Raw genomic sequence first — 13,656 nt, 5'->3', positions numbered from 1 at the left:
CCCATGAGGGGCCCGAGGGTCACACGGAAGTCCTGGTGCAGGGAAGGCACAAGCCTTTGCGAGTGACTGTGGTTCTGGCCACTTCCCTACAAACCTCCACCAGGACGCTCACCCAGGGAAGGACCCTCCAAGAAGGCTCTCAGAGCAAAGAAGTCCGAGACGGTCAGGCCACTGGAACCTGGCCGGGTGTTCAAGGAGACAGGAGCACAGGGCAGGGGCCACTGCGCAGCAGTGTCCTGTCGGGTCCCAGGGAGCCACCAGAGGAGCCAGCGAAGACTGCCGTGGCCCCAGGTGAGCTGAGAGCAGCAGCGCTGAAGGGCCACGCACCTGGCCGCCGGACTCGTTGTCTGCTTGCCGGCTCCGGACAAGCACGGCGAGGTGTGTGGGCTCCCGGGGCCCTGGGGACTGTGGGGCGTCATGACCGTCCGCAGTGGCTCCACACCATGATATACAGCAGAAACCCCTTCCCGGGGGCCGAGCGCCCTGGCAGCGTGAGCGGCCTCCGCAGTAACGGTCACGTCCGGTGGCAGGTGACCGGAGGGGACAGCCTCTGAGGCCTGAGCAGTCGGCAGACGCCCCCACTCGGGGGGACAGAGCCTGCACCTCTGCACGGGGAGCCCGCCAGGGCCACGGGAGCATGGCTCACACTCCACACTCCGACCCAGGTGGCCCGGGCCGTCCCACGCCCAGTCCTTCCCAGGTACCAGCTGGGTGCGCTGCGGTTTAACTCTGCTCTGACCCGACCCCGTCTCCCTGGGGACGCCCGCAGGTCAAGGGCTCGGTCCCACGGGGCCGGCCCTCCCCGCCCAGGCGCCCTGGGCTTCTCCCGGCGCCTGCAGGCCACAGCTTCCCACGACCCCCTCCTCAGCTCCCACGATTTGTTGGAGCCGGTCACCACCTCAGGAAAACACTGTACCTACTAGATTACTGGTTTATTACGATAAAGGACACAACTCAGGAGGAACGAAAGGACGGCCTGGCCACCTGACCCATTCTGGCCACTTCCTCTGAGGCCCCGACACGAGAGACGAGGCTCTGCGGGCCGTGGAGACGACCCCAACACTGGGTTTAATGCTCTGTCTTGAACTTGTTTCACACCGTCACCTTGCACTGGGCCCCACAAATTACAGAACCAGTCCTGACTTAATAACGGTACCGCCTGGTGGGCAGGGATCAGGGTGGCAGGGCGGGCGGTGCCCCGGGGTCCCGGGGGAGGGCATCCAAAGTCCCTGCAGGTTTCTGCTTGGTTTCTGGTCCTTGAGGTCAGAGATCCTACATCGAGAAAGAACATAACCAGGTCCCGCCTATCCCTGGCGCCACGTCTAACTCAGCCCCACACAAAGGTCTGCTCTGTGTCCCTCAGTGCAAACCGAAGGCAAACATGGCTCCTCAGAAACCCAGAATGACCCCAGGACTCCGCAATTCCACCCCTCGGTATCTGCCCCAAAGGACAGAAAGCAGGGACTCAAAGGGATGCGTGCACACCCAGGTTCAGAGCAGCGTTATTCACGGGAGTCAAAAGGTGGAAGCAACCCGGGTGTCGGCGGACAGACGCGGAGATGAACCGTGGTCCATCTGCACGGGCAATTCTGTTCAGCCTTAACCAGGAAGCAAAGTCTGACACCTGCTGCAAAACGATGTAGAGTCGTCGAAATGCAGGAGGATGCGGGGTGGGGCGCAGGGGGAGGGGACGAGGGGTTAGGGTCTCGTGGGGCAGGTGACACCGTTCTGGAGACGGACGGTGGTGGCAGGTGCACACGCTGTGAATGCATCGCAGGCCACTGAATGGCACGCCACGAAACAGTTGAATTTGTTTGTTAGTGGTTAAATTTTACATCATACGTGTTTTAACAAATTTTACTTTAAAAGAAAGAACCAGGGATCCCCAGGTGGCTCAGCGGTTTAGCGCCTGCCTTTGGCCCAGGGCGTGATCCTGGAGACCTGGGATCAAGTCCCACGGCGGGCTCCCGGTGCATGGAGCCTGCTTCTCCCTCCTCCTGTGTCTCTGCCTCTCTCCCTCTCTGTGTCTATCATAAATAAATAAATAAATCTTAAAAGAAAAAAATAAAAATAAAAGAAAGAACCACAAAACACAGAAGGCAGGCCAGTGGGAGGAGGAAAAGCAGGCGACGTCGGGGAACGTGCAGACCACAGAGAAGCACCAGGTTCCCACAGGGGTCCCCAGGCAGCCAAGGGGAGATCTGGGCAACGGGCGCCCCGAGGGAACCACAGGAGCCCCCCGAGGGTAGCGCTGGTGCTGGACAACAGCTCAAGGCCAGGCACAACCGCATCAGTCCCGAGGTGACGGGCTCGGAGCGGCCACCAGCAAGGGGCTGGAGCCAGACGGTCACTCCGGGAGCAAGGGGTCTCTGTCCGCCTCCCTGCCACCTGCAGAAAGCACCTCGACGGCGAGAGTCCTCACCTGGTTCCCAGCACCCTGCACCCCACAGCTCTCCGCAACGCGCCAGAAAACAGCCCCTACTGTGGCTCTGTTTGCACAAGTTTTAAAACTTGCAGCTTCATTACGGAAAATCGTGAAGCACGCAGGAGAATGGAAGTTATTAGCAGCCTCGACACCCAGAAACGACCGCTCCCACACATCCTGGCGCCTAACATACGCTTCCAGACTGAAGGAGACCAGAGCAGGCCCCCCCACCCCGGCACAGGCCCCTGTGCAAGAAGGACGCTGACCCTCCGGGCTGCTCCCTGAAGGCAGGAGGTGACGCTCCCACCCGTGGACGGTGCCCTCCCTGGAGCAGGAATGAAGCTGCTCTTACCACAGAGACAGGAAACGCGGGTAGGAAATCCGTACAAACGAACCCGTCCCTCGTCACGACGCTCTTCGCCCCCCCAGCCCAGCACAGACCCCTCTGTGCGGCCCACTCGTCACCCACTCGCGGCTTATCTAAAAGGCATGAAAGCTTCCCTGTCTGGTCCCTCTGGGGGCTCGCTCTCCTGGGGAGCCTCCCACGTCCACGCGGCGGTCCCGTCCGTGCTTCTCCCGTGCATCTGCCCGTCTCACTTTATGTCGGGCTCAGCCTGAGACTCAAAGGCTAGAGAAGGGTTCCTCCTCCACCTCAGACACACACGCGTCCGGAGAAGCATCCACATGTGTGCGCGGACACACACACACATGCACCTGTCCACCTACACAGGTGTGTTGCACTTCTCATCTTTAACAAAAATAAAAATCTCTCGGGCGCCTGGGTGGCTCAGTCGGTTACGCCGTCTGGTCCGGGGTCCCGGGATCGAGTCCCTCCGCGAGGCACCTGCTTCTCCCTCTGCCTCTGCCCCGACTCCTGCTTGCGTTCCCTCTAACAGGTAAATAGAATCCTTAATAAAAAAAAAAAAAAGTCAAAAAATTAAAGTTACCGTGTCTGCTCTTTCCATGCCTTTAAAAACCTCACCCGTTAGCAGCGTCTCCCGTATGACTCAGTCTTCTTTTGAATGATGTATCGTGGTGAGTGGAGAAGAGGCCCTTGTGTGGCTCAAGTGCGTTTCATTTGGACTGATTCGTCCGGCGGCGCTGTGGACGCTGCAGGCCGTGGGCGCCCGGGGCTGGGCAAGGCGCATGCTCAGCACCTTCCCACCTGGCCAATCCCTAGGCCCAGGGGTTGCACAAGCTCCTCGGCGCCCGTGGCTAAAGGGTGCTCCGGTTTACACTCTACAGGGGTCCAGCAACAACCCCTACCAGGAAATCAACTTTGACTTGATTAAATTTGCTAAACGAATGGTATGATTTTGCTACAAACGTGGAGCCCATGTTTAGTACAAACGCCCCTGGGGAGGTGCCTCTGCACCTGCAAACACGCCCCACGGCCGCGCCCAGGCCAGGCCCGGGAGGACACAGGGTGCCGTCTGCCTCCCCTGGCCCCCTCCGCCCACTGAGGACCGCAGCTGGTTTGCAGGGAGCAGCTGCGAGTGGGGCAAGGCCCGGGGCCCGGCCCTCGGGGACACAAGGCCCCACCCCTGGCCTGCCCCTGCTGGTGTGGATGGCACTGATTTTGTGTCAGAAGTTAGCTGACCCCGGGAACGCATCATTAAGGAGCTTCGTCTGCAGCGTCCACTCACGGTCCTCGCGGGGCTGTGAGCACCTCGGGGCAGCAGGAGAGCGGGGCTCCCAGCGCCACGGCTCCCGCCAAACCGTCATCCTCGGGGGCCTCAGGATTGCCCTGCGGCTGACTTGCTCGGGCCAGCCGCCCTTCTGCCCGCTGCGCGTGGGCCTAACCTCCGTGGCCCTCCTGGCGTGAGCACAGCCGGGGAAGGACACGAGGACAGGAGCGGCGGGAGGCGACAGCCGTACCCCACAGGGACGTGGCAGCCACCGCCCAGCACTGGGGACATGCCGGGAACGCGGCTGCCACCTGCTGCAGGCCCCGGCTCCGTGCACATCCTGCTGTGTCCGAGGACCCACTGCAGGCCCGCCACAGAGCCGGAGCCGCGTGCCATCCCCGGGCTCCCCCCTCCCCCACGGACCCAAGCCCAGCTGGGGGTGAGCAGGTGACAGCACCCCTCCTCCCCCAGCTGCTGCCAGGGGTCCCCTCCCACGTCCCACGGGGCACACGCAGGAAGCCGCCCGTGCCCGCTGCTCCTGGGGGCCCCTGTTCCACCTGCGCCCCGTTTGAGTCTGTGGGAACCACTCCAGGACGCCGACTCCCTGACCCCGGAGGATGTCACCCCCTGGCACACCCGAGGAGGTGCATCCAGGGAAACGGGCTCCCACTGCAGCCTCCCCGGCTTTGGGGCAAATTTTCAGACAGAAAGATCGACTGTTCCAGAAGCCCTGGCAGGACTGGCTCATTTACTCCGCTGGTGAATATTCACTCCGAGTCCTTAAGTATGTGTCTGCGACTTGGGCAGCTAGGTTCCCAGCCACGAGGTGGGGGGCAGAGGCCCGGGGCAGCCGTGAGCCCTGACAGCGAGGCCGGACCCTCAGGTCAGGGGCACCGGGCCATTGCCCTGTTCACCAGTGAGGGGCTCCCGCGGCCCAGCTGGAGCTGGGGGGCAGGGTGGCTGCGGCTGCCACACCCCTGAGTGCCCCATCCCTGAAGGCCGGCCGGGCTCTTCTCTGCGGGTAGGAAAGTGACGTGACCATGAGGAAACCACGGGGGCCGGAGGGGCTGCAGGAGGCGTGGGTCCCCAGGTGGGGAGCGGGCACAGCAGGCCCAGGGCCAGGGCCCGAGCAAACCTTTCATTTCTCACCATAAGCAAGGTTCAGGACTTCTGCGTTCTGCTCATCTGTACACCACGCAGTCATAAAATACTATCTTTAATATGTTTTTATGGAGGAAGGCCCATGAAGGCCGAAACGCCCTGGACGGGGGAGGTCATAACCTGCCCCCCAGAAGGGCCAGAGGACCTGGGGCAAAAGGCAGAGTAGGGGCAGGGAGGGGCCTTGGGCAGAGGGAGAGGCCACAGCCAGGACGAGCAGGGGCAGGGGCTCGGCACAGACTGGGTAGGCCCCTGGACCAGACGCCTCCTCGGGTGGCAGGTGGCACCCGGCATGGGAGGCACAGGGCGAGGGGGAAACGAGCCCCCAGGGGCAGAAGCGCCAGCGCCAGGCAGGCAGGGAACGGTCAGAGCAGCCCACCAACGTGGGGTGGGGGGTGAGCTCCACCCTCCTCCCACCTCACCTAGGGTCCCCAGGGACCCCGTGCAGCAAACCCACCGACCTTGCCCTCACATCGGCCCCACGACTGATTTACTCACACACACCGGCTAGCCAGCTCTGTACTGCCACCAGGGCCATCTCCCCGAGAGCCCCCACCCTGTCCCCACCCCCCAAGCCCCGCCAGGCCCCACGCTGCCTCAGCAGCCACCTCCCAGGGAGATGTCTCCGCAGAAAAGCCCCCTCAGCTCAGCCCCTCGCAGCCAGATGGGGCAAATACCTCTGGGGGGGGGGGCCCCGACCCTGGCCACACCCAAGGTCAAACCTGCCCCAGTGACAGGAAGCAGGGCACAGGCATGGACCTGCCTCTGTGGGCATCTGGGGTCCTCACTGCTGATGGACGCCCTCAAACAGTGGCCCCCAGAGTCAGGCCTCTCCCGCCCCTGCACTCGCATGCATAGCCCCAGTGACCTTCCAGACTCTGCTGAAGCCCGTCTCCTTTCTACGTTTCAACCATGAAGCCGCCGCCGGCCCCCACCCCACACGCCGGGTGTCCACTCAGAGCCCACGATTCCACATGCATCTTGGGTGACGTGGTGGGTTGTGTGCTGCCCTCAAAAGGGGTGTCCAGCCCAGGGCCCAGGACCTGGGAATGTGACCTCATTTGGAAATAGGCTCTTTGCAGATGTAAGGTAAGGACATCATCCTGGGTTATCTGGGTGGTCCTTGAATCCAAAGACAAGCGTCCTTTACAGACATAGAAAGGATGTCCACGTGTAGATGGAGGCACGTGACACTGCCAAGGAGCTCAGGGGCCACAGTCTTCCCCAACCCCTGAAGCTGGAAGAGGCAGGAAGGATCCCCGGCAGCTTCTAGAGGGAGCACGGCCCTGCCTCACCTTGACTTCCGACGTCTGGCCTCCAGAATGCGAGAGGATCTATCTGGGTTGAGCAGTTTGTGGTCCCTCGTGGCGGCTGCCCCGGGCAGCTGACACAGCTGGCAACCACCACGCAGCGTGACTCGTGGGCTGCAAAGAGCTGCTCCTACTCCTGCCCTGACGAGCACGTCCGGGGAAAGAAATACACACGAGAGAGGAGGGGAAACTGTACTGAGCCACGAGGGGAAGTGTTAGCAGTTCCGGGAGCAACCGTGGCGCAAGTCAGGGAAGGGGGGGGGGGCATAAAAGCAAAGGGATTTGAAATCTCAACCGCTATGGAGTAAAGGACCAGAGCCTCCCCCGGAGAGGCTGGCGCAGAGTATTCAGAATTGCTCGTTCCGAGGAAGGGCTTCCAGAGCCCTGGGACGGGGTTTTAGTACAGCTTTGCCGACCAGCCAGCACTGGGCAGACGGCCCCAAATCACCCAGGGTGCACAGGCATGTCTTGGGGAATCCAGGAGGGGCTGGGGAGGAGAGGCAGGGGCCCCAGGGCGCAGTGGCTCTGTTCCCTGGAGTGGCCTCCGCTGGCCAGAGACCAGGGCCGGCGCCTTGACCTGAACACTCCCCTCTGGGACACACACAGTCCTCGGGGACTCTGGTTGGTGTCGGGCTCTTTTGCCTTTTCACAGCAACACAGTTTCTGGTGCAGTGTTTGTCTTGTTTTTTTTTAATGTGAATGATTTCAAACAAAAGCAACGATGAAATATACATGAACGTTACCATGCATGGCTTTTTAGCTAGAAAAATTTCCTCATAGTTAGAATAACTGCTTCAAAGGGTTGTATAGCTGGGAGCCATTTGATTAGGTTAACACGGGAGAAACAACATTTGCAGAAAGCACAAATCCGATAACCACGTCTGGACCAGGGAAAGCAATGTATTAGTCAACAAATGAGACGCCGTATTCCTGGACGCCTACCTGAAGTTACAGACGTGTGCACAAAACGAGGCGGTGGCCGCAGTGTGCCAGAACCAGGCCCGTGGCCCCAAGCCCGGCTGAACACGGCTGCGCCCAGGGGTACGGATGCCCCCTGCCTCCCGCACATAGTTCTGAGGGACGGGATGCTCTGAGGCCTCTGGTGTGGCTGCATCTCTGCCCGGCGCCTCCCTGAGCCCTGGCCCGCCCTCCAGCACTACGGACGTCCTTCCAAGAGCCACAGACAAAAATCCCCTGCGCAAAAGCCTTTGTCTCAGAGTCTGCTTCCTGGGAACTGGCCCGGTCCTGGCTTAACACCCTTCTGTCCCCATTTCAAGAATTCCATTTCCTCTTCAGTCTCCTCGAGAAATCTGAACTCTCCCATCTTATTTTCAGACTGTGCTACTTCTACTTCCTTGGGTGTGCCTTTTCCCATGTGGGTTCTCCTGACTTTCTCAGGGTTATGAGTTTTGGTTTTTTTTAAGATTTTTTTTTAAGCTAATTTCTACACCCAACGTGGGGCTCGCTCTCACAACCCGAGATCAAGAGTCACACGCTCTACCTGCTGAGCCAGCCAGGCGCCCTGGGCTATGGGTTTCTTACGGTGATTTGTCATTTTTGTTTGCAACTTTTCCCATGGACATTATCAGATTTTGCAATTGCCTCAGCCTGGCCCTACATGCTGTGGGGTTAAAGCAGATGTTGCAATAAGGATTTGGGGCTGGAAAAGCCTTGTTCTCACCACTGCATCTGGTCCCCACCTTTCCTGGACCTCCCTCCAGTCTCCTCACCCCCTCCCCCTGGCCTTTCCTCCAGTCCTGGGCCTGGGAGCTTTCCTCTTGAACGTGGCTTCTTCTGTTCATGTATTTATGCATTTGCAGTTTGCTTATCAGGGTATTATGCTGAGTGAAATAAGTCAATCGGAGAAGGACAAACATTATATGGTCTCATTCATTTGGGGAATACAAAAAATAGTGAAAGGGAATAAAGGAGAAAGGAGGAACAATGAGTGGGAAATATCAGAAAGGGAGACAGAACATGAGAGACTCCTAACTCTGGGAAACGAACTAGGGGTGGTAGAAGGGGAGGTGGGCAGGGGGTGGGGGTGACTGGGTGACAGGCACTGAGGGGGCACTTGATGGGATGAGCACTGGGTGTTATTCTATATGTTGGCAAATTGAACACCAATGAAAAATAAATTTATAAAAAAAAGAAAGAAAAATAAACCAAATTTTAGGTTTGAAAAATAAATAAATAAAATAAATCTGAAAAAAAAATAATAAAATAAAATAAAATAAATCTGCCTTCTCTACATTGTCTTTATTAGTTTATGTCCGCCCTCTGAAGCCACCTAGAAAAGGTGCCTTTCTTCTGATATCTTACCAATAGGTGGTCACTGATGGTGGTTCCCGTGCTTTTTCAGCCTGAACATCCCTGTGCTGCCCAAAACACAGTTCTGGAAACTTTTACTCCCTAGAAATCCTTCCCTGGATGCACTCCCATGTGCCAATTAATATTTAATTCTCTTAATAAAATTTTCTTAATATAGTTCTCACCATTTTATTTCGCCATTGACGAGTCTACTTAGATTCCTAATTTCACGCCAGAATCCTTCTGTGCTCAAAGAGTTACGCACCCACAGCCCAGCAATCCCCCCCAGGACATCCCTGATAGATGGCCAGCCTGCCCTTCCCGGAATATTCTAGACACGGAGAACACAGAGTCACCAGCCAGTTCTCAGACCGCTGGGCAGACACTGGACATGTTGGTTCTTTCACTGAGTCCAAATCTCCCTTCAAAAAAGATGAATGTACAAGGACGGCAGCGGCAAGGCTGAGAACGGGGCAGGCCAGACACCCGAACACCCACGACGTCAGGGAGGGATTAGAGACGAAACCTGTAAATGCTGACTGTGTGTGTCTAGTGGCACAGACTGTCCAGGACACACTGCTGTGGTGGGGCTGGGGGGGGGGGCAGGGTCATGAGCATTAACTGGCTTTAACACGTAGATAAATAAAAGCGTATACGTGCGTCCATATATGTAAATATGTAGGCGAAAACACCCGGATGGTTGCTGCCAGCAGCTGCCAGTGGCTCCGCGTCGGGAGGAGACTAGAAAGGCACAGGGCAGAGCACGAAGCAGGTTTTCTGTCTTATAACTAAATACTTCTAGATTGTTTGAACTTGTCCCGCGAACATACACAACTTGCGTTATTTACAAAGAAAAAGGAAAACCTATTTTCCAAGGCCAGGTGCAAATGAAAAATAGTTCTCCCCGCCCGCGTGAGTATTTGCTGTCTGCAGACCCACGCTAAGAGCACCACGGGCCCGTGCTCACCGCGCCTCAAAGTAAGCCTGTCACCACCTCCTTTAACCGAAGAAAAGGCAGACGCAGGGAGAGGTCAAGTAATTTTCCCAGCAAGGACAGCGCCAGCCAGGATGATCACCCTGGGGTCCGACCCAGAGCCCGCGCACCCACCCCCTGCCCTGCCAAGGGCTTCTTCAGCCTGAACTTGAGCACAGGAGGCAGTGTCCAGCAGCTGCCCCCTCCTTCATGGGGTGGCCCCAACACCCTGGCTGGTGAGCCATGAAGGCCAAGGTGACGAGCTCTCACTCACCTTTGCTCATGAAATCGGCAGAAAAGACTCAATAAACTCACGTTCTAGAATGTTCTAAAAAGCATTCCATATACACAGTCATATACCTTATGGGTTAAAGCCCAGTATCGGGAATCCTTGCTGTTCCTGAGTCTGGGATGTGTAAGTTCCGTGGCTTGGATCAAGATCCTTAAATTCTCTGTGTCCGTTTCCTCAACTTTCAGACAAAAATACCTCACGGGATGCTGTGAGGATTAAGTGAGAATCACAAGGACGGGAAGATGTAGCAGCGTTGGCCACACGTAAGCGCTTAAGGCCTCAGCTTAGGTGTTCACGCTCTATCATAGTTGCGCCTCGACTGCCTGGCTGGGGGTGCAGGTGTCTATGCCTCAAGGACGGGGCCGCTGCTGAGCGACACACCGGGACCTGACACCCCCAGCCCCGAGAGCAGCCCCCGCCTGCCCCATGGCCTCCATTGGCTCTGAATGTTCCATCGAGAAGCTTCCACCTGCCGGTAAACACCTGCCCAGGGAAGATCAACCCTGCGGGACACCGGAGCCCCGGCCCCGTCCTTGCGGAGGCGAGGCGCAGGGAGCGGCCGTGTGGGGTCCTGCAGAGCCACGCAGCATCCACGAGGCTCCTCCTCAGGTGAGCGGGTCTGCGCAGAACACGCCTGATGACCCTTACAAATGCCGGCGAGCTGAGTTAATGAACAGAATGAAAGTAACGGTGGAAACAAAACGAGCTCACGCCACTCTCCACGGCAGCAGCCAGAGGAAAACAAAGCCCTTCAAAATTCTAAGACACGAGCAGACCTATTTATCCGTGTCTCATTAAATACCCTGTTCCTTTGGAAAATAAATTCCCGTAATTCTTTCCCTGATTAGACCAATAAGCTACTACTTTAGTGTTTTTTTGTTTGCTTGTTGCTAAAAAGTTTTCCCAATCCCTCCGCACTCTCAGCTCTGAAACCAAACACCTAGAGTTAGAAGCTTAACTAGGCAGGGACGAGGGTCTTAATTCCTTGGTCCTCTGTCCTTTCCCTTGGCCTCCATCCAGCCGCCTCCTCACCCGGTCCTCGTCCAGCACCATGGACAGGGGGTGGACCCGACCTGGGGTGAGGCCACGCTCCTCCTCTGACCAGCGGGTGGCCAGGGACAGCCCTGGAACAGGAGTCCCACTGGGAAGATGGGACAAACACATTTCGCCCAAAGGGACCCCCTTCTTGTCAATGCACAGGCTGCCTCACCACACCCCACTCCCACCCATGGGCCCCACAGACTGAGGGAAGCCCATGGTTGAGGGGAAAAGTTGGGGCCTTGGGCTCAGACCCACAGACCTGGGCTCAAATCATCCCACACATCCTGTACCCATCCTTACCTCTCTGAACCCGTGTCCTGCCTGCAAAATGGGGTCTCAGTCGCTAGTCAGCTTTGCTGTGAGGCTCTGGTGCAGGGAAAGAGCTTGGCTCGGCGCCCTGAGTGCTCCAGGCCTGATGCAGCCCTTTTCCGAGGCTGCGTGCCGCCCGAGGAGGCAGACGAGAAGGGTCCCGTGTGCAGACCTGAGCCCCATCCTGGATGCGTCCTTACCCTGGGCCGTCAACAGAGAAAAATGGATTAACCTGTGTTTGATGAGGATGCTTTCTTACTTGCCAACTGTGATGCATCTTTCCAATATACTAACGCCCCTAATGAAGATGTGCACAAGATTAACACACGCAATTAGAAAAGAGAGCCTTTTTGTCTCCTTCGATACAGAATCAGCTTTTTATTGCACAATTTATAATATCTTCACATTTTCAAAGTCAAGGAACACAGAAAGGGGAACTCAGCATGCCAGAGTGTATCACGTATAATTATCTTTGGAGGAAAATGAAAACAAACGCATGAGATAAATCTCACTGCCCACTGAATAGTGAAAACCCACAAGAAACGGAAAAACGTCCATAAGTTTGGGTTCACAACAAGCACCCTTGTAAATCGGCTTCATACACCCTTTGTGACCTTCAAGAATGTGGTGAAGTATTCTGGGCAGTATTTTTGACACGAAATAACAGCATTTAAGGAATCCATAATATCAGATTCTCAATGGGTTTTCATAGGCTTGGCTGCCAAGGTCAGAAGACAGGCAGCGGAGAACACGGCACTGGGCCGGCCGCAGTCCTGTGGGTGGGGAGGGGTCGGAGGGCACCGGACACCAGCCAGGAGCCCCAGGCTGCCCAACAGGCTGTGCCCATGACCACCCAGCTTCAAAGAGAGGACGCCTCCCGCCTGTGCATTGCCCACCGTGGCCAGAGGATGGAGGACACTGCCTCCCTGACCACGAAGGAGGCCATCGTCCACCAGAACTGTGGGCCGAACCAACAATGCTGGGCTTTCTGGCCCCTGCAGCCGGACAGAGATCCTTTGCCAGCCACCATCTCCGAGACAGCTTGACGCAGAGAGAGCTGCTGCCCAAGCACAGGGGTGCCCCTGGGCCTCGTGGGGGACACAAGAGGGCATAGCACCCACCAGCGAACTCAAGGGTCACAGTGGGCACTTAGTGACCCCCCAGCCCCTCAGAGCACCAGGCATGAGACACAGGGCCACACCTGCAAGAGTTACTGTGTTATCAGCCTGACACCTGCAAGTCCACCACCACCACCACCACCTACAGGGAAGGGAGGAGGTAGAGTGGGGAGGGCAGGGGGAGGGGGAAAGAGAAGGGAGAGTGGAGGGTGGGAGGGGGTGAGAGGTCAGAGGTGGGAGGGAGAGAGCAAGGGAGGAGAAAAGAGGGAGGGAGGGGGAGGAAGGGGGAGGGAGGGCGGGCAGGCCGGGTCTTCGGGCACTGGGGCTTACAGAGAGAAACTATTCCTTGTGCAATTCTTAGAACAAGAGCATTAAAAATAACCTGTGGGAATTATTCTGACTTTCAAGAAGCTCTCTTAAAAGGCTACTTCCTCTCTCGGGAGGGTAAGATCCTTTCTTATGTTAAAATCTGGGGAAGACGAGAAAGCAGGTCTGTGGGTTCTCAAGGGAAGGCCGCACTGGCAGAAGCCAGGAGGCCGGGGTCCCTGGATCATTAGCCACCAGCAGAAGGGGATCCTGTGTTAGCTTTGGGGGCGGGGCCCGCTCAGGCCCTGGGGCGCCCCCTCCCCAGCCACACGGACCCCAAGCAGCAGCCGACTGCACACTTAGGAGGGGAAGATGGTAAATCTCAAGAGGTGTTTATTTTGCCGTAAGAACGTAGATAAATAGGTCTTTGAAAGCTTTAGGAGTGAGCGCGGGAGGGGGGGGGTGTCGCTCACTCCTCCTGCCTCTCACGGGATCTTCCCGCTGTTGCTCCCGCAGGTCGGGCCCTCACCTCCACGTCTTCTCTCTCAGGGACTCTGGCGTCTCCCACTAAGAGGCAAAGGTGGCCCCCAGGCCCCGTGCTCCTCTCTTCTCCCCGGGGACCCCACCCGGCCTGCAGCCAAACGGAGCAGGTGCCACGGTGACAGGACCCAAACTCACAGCTCAGCAAGGAGGCTCGGGAGACCAGCCTTGCCTCCCCCCACCCCCCGCCGGGACCTGCCAGCAGCCCCCACCCGGTCCTTCCTCCAGGACACCAGGCCGCCCTCG

This window comes from Canis lupus, chromosome 28 (assembly GCF_011100685.1).
Source record: "Canis lupus familiaris isolate Mischka breed German Shepherd chromosome 28, alternate assembly UU_Cfam_GSD_1.0, whole genome shotgun sequence".
NCBI classification, from domain to species: domain Eukaryota; kingdom Metazoa; phylum Chordata; class Mammalia; order Carnivora; family Canidae; genus Canis; species Canis lupus.
Note: the sequence above shows the minus strand (reverse complement) of the source record.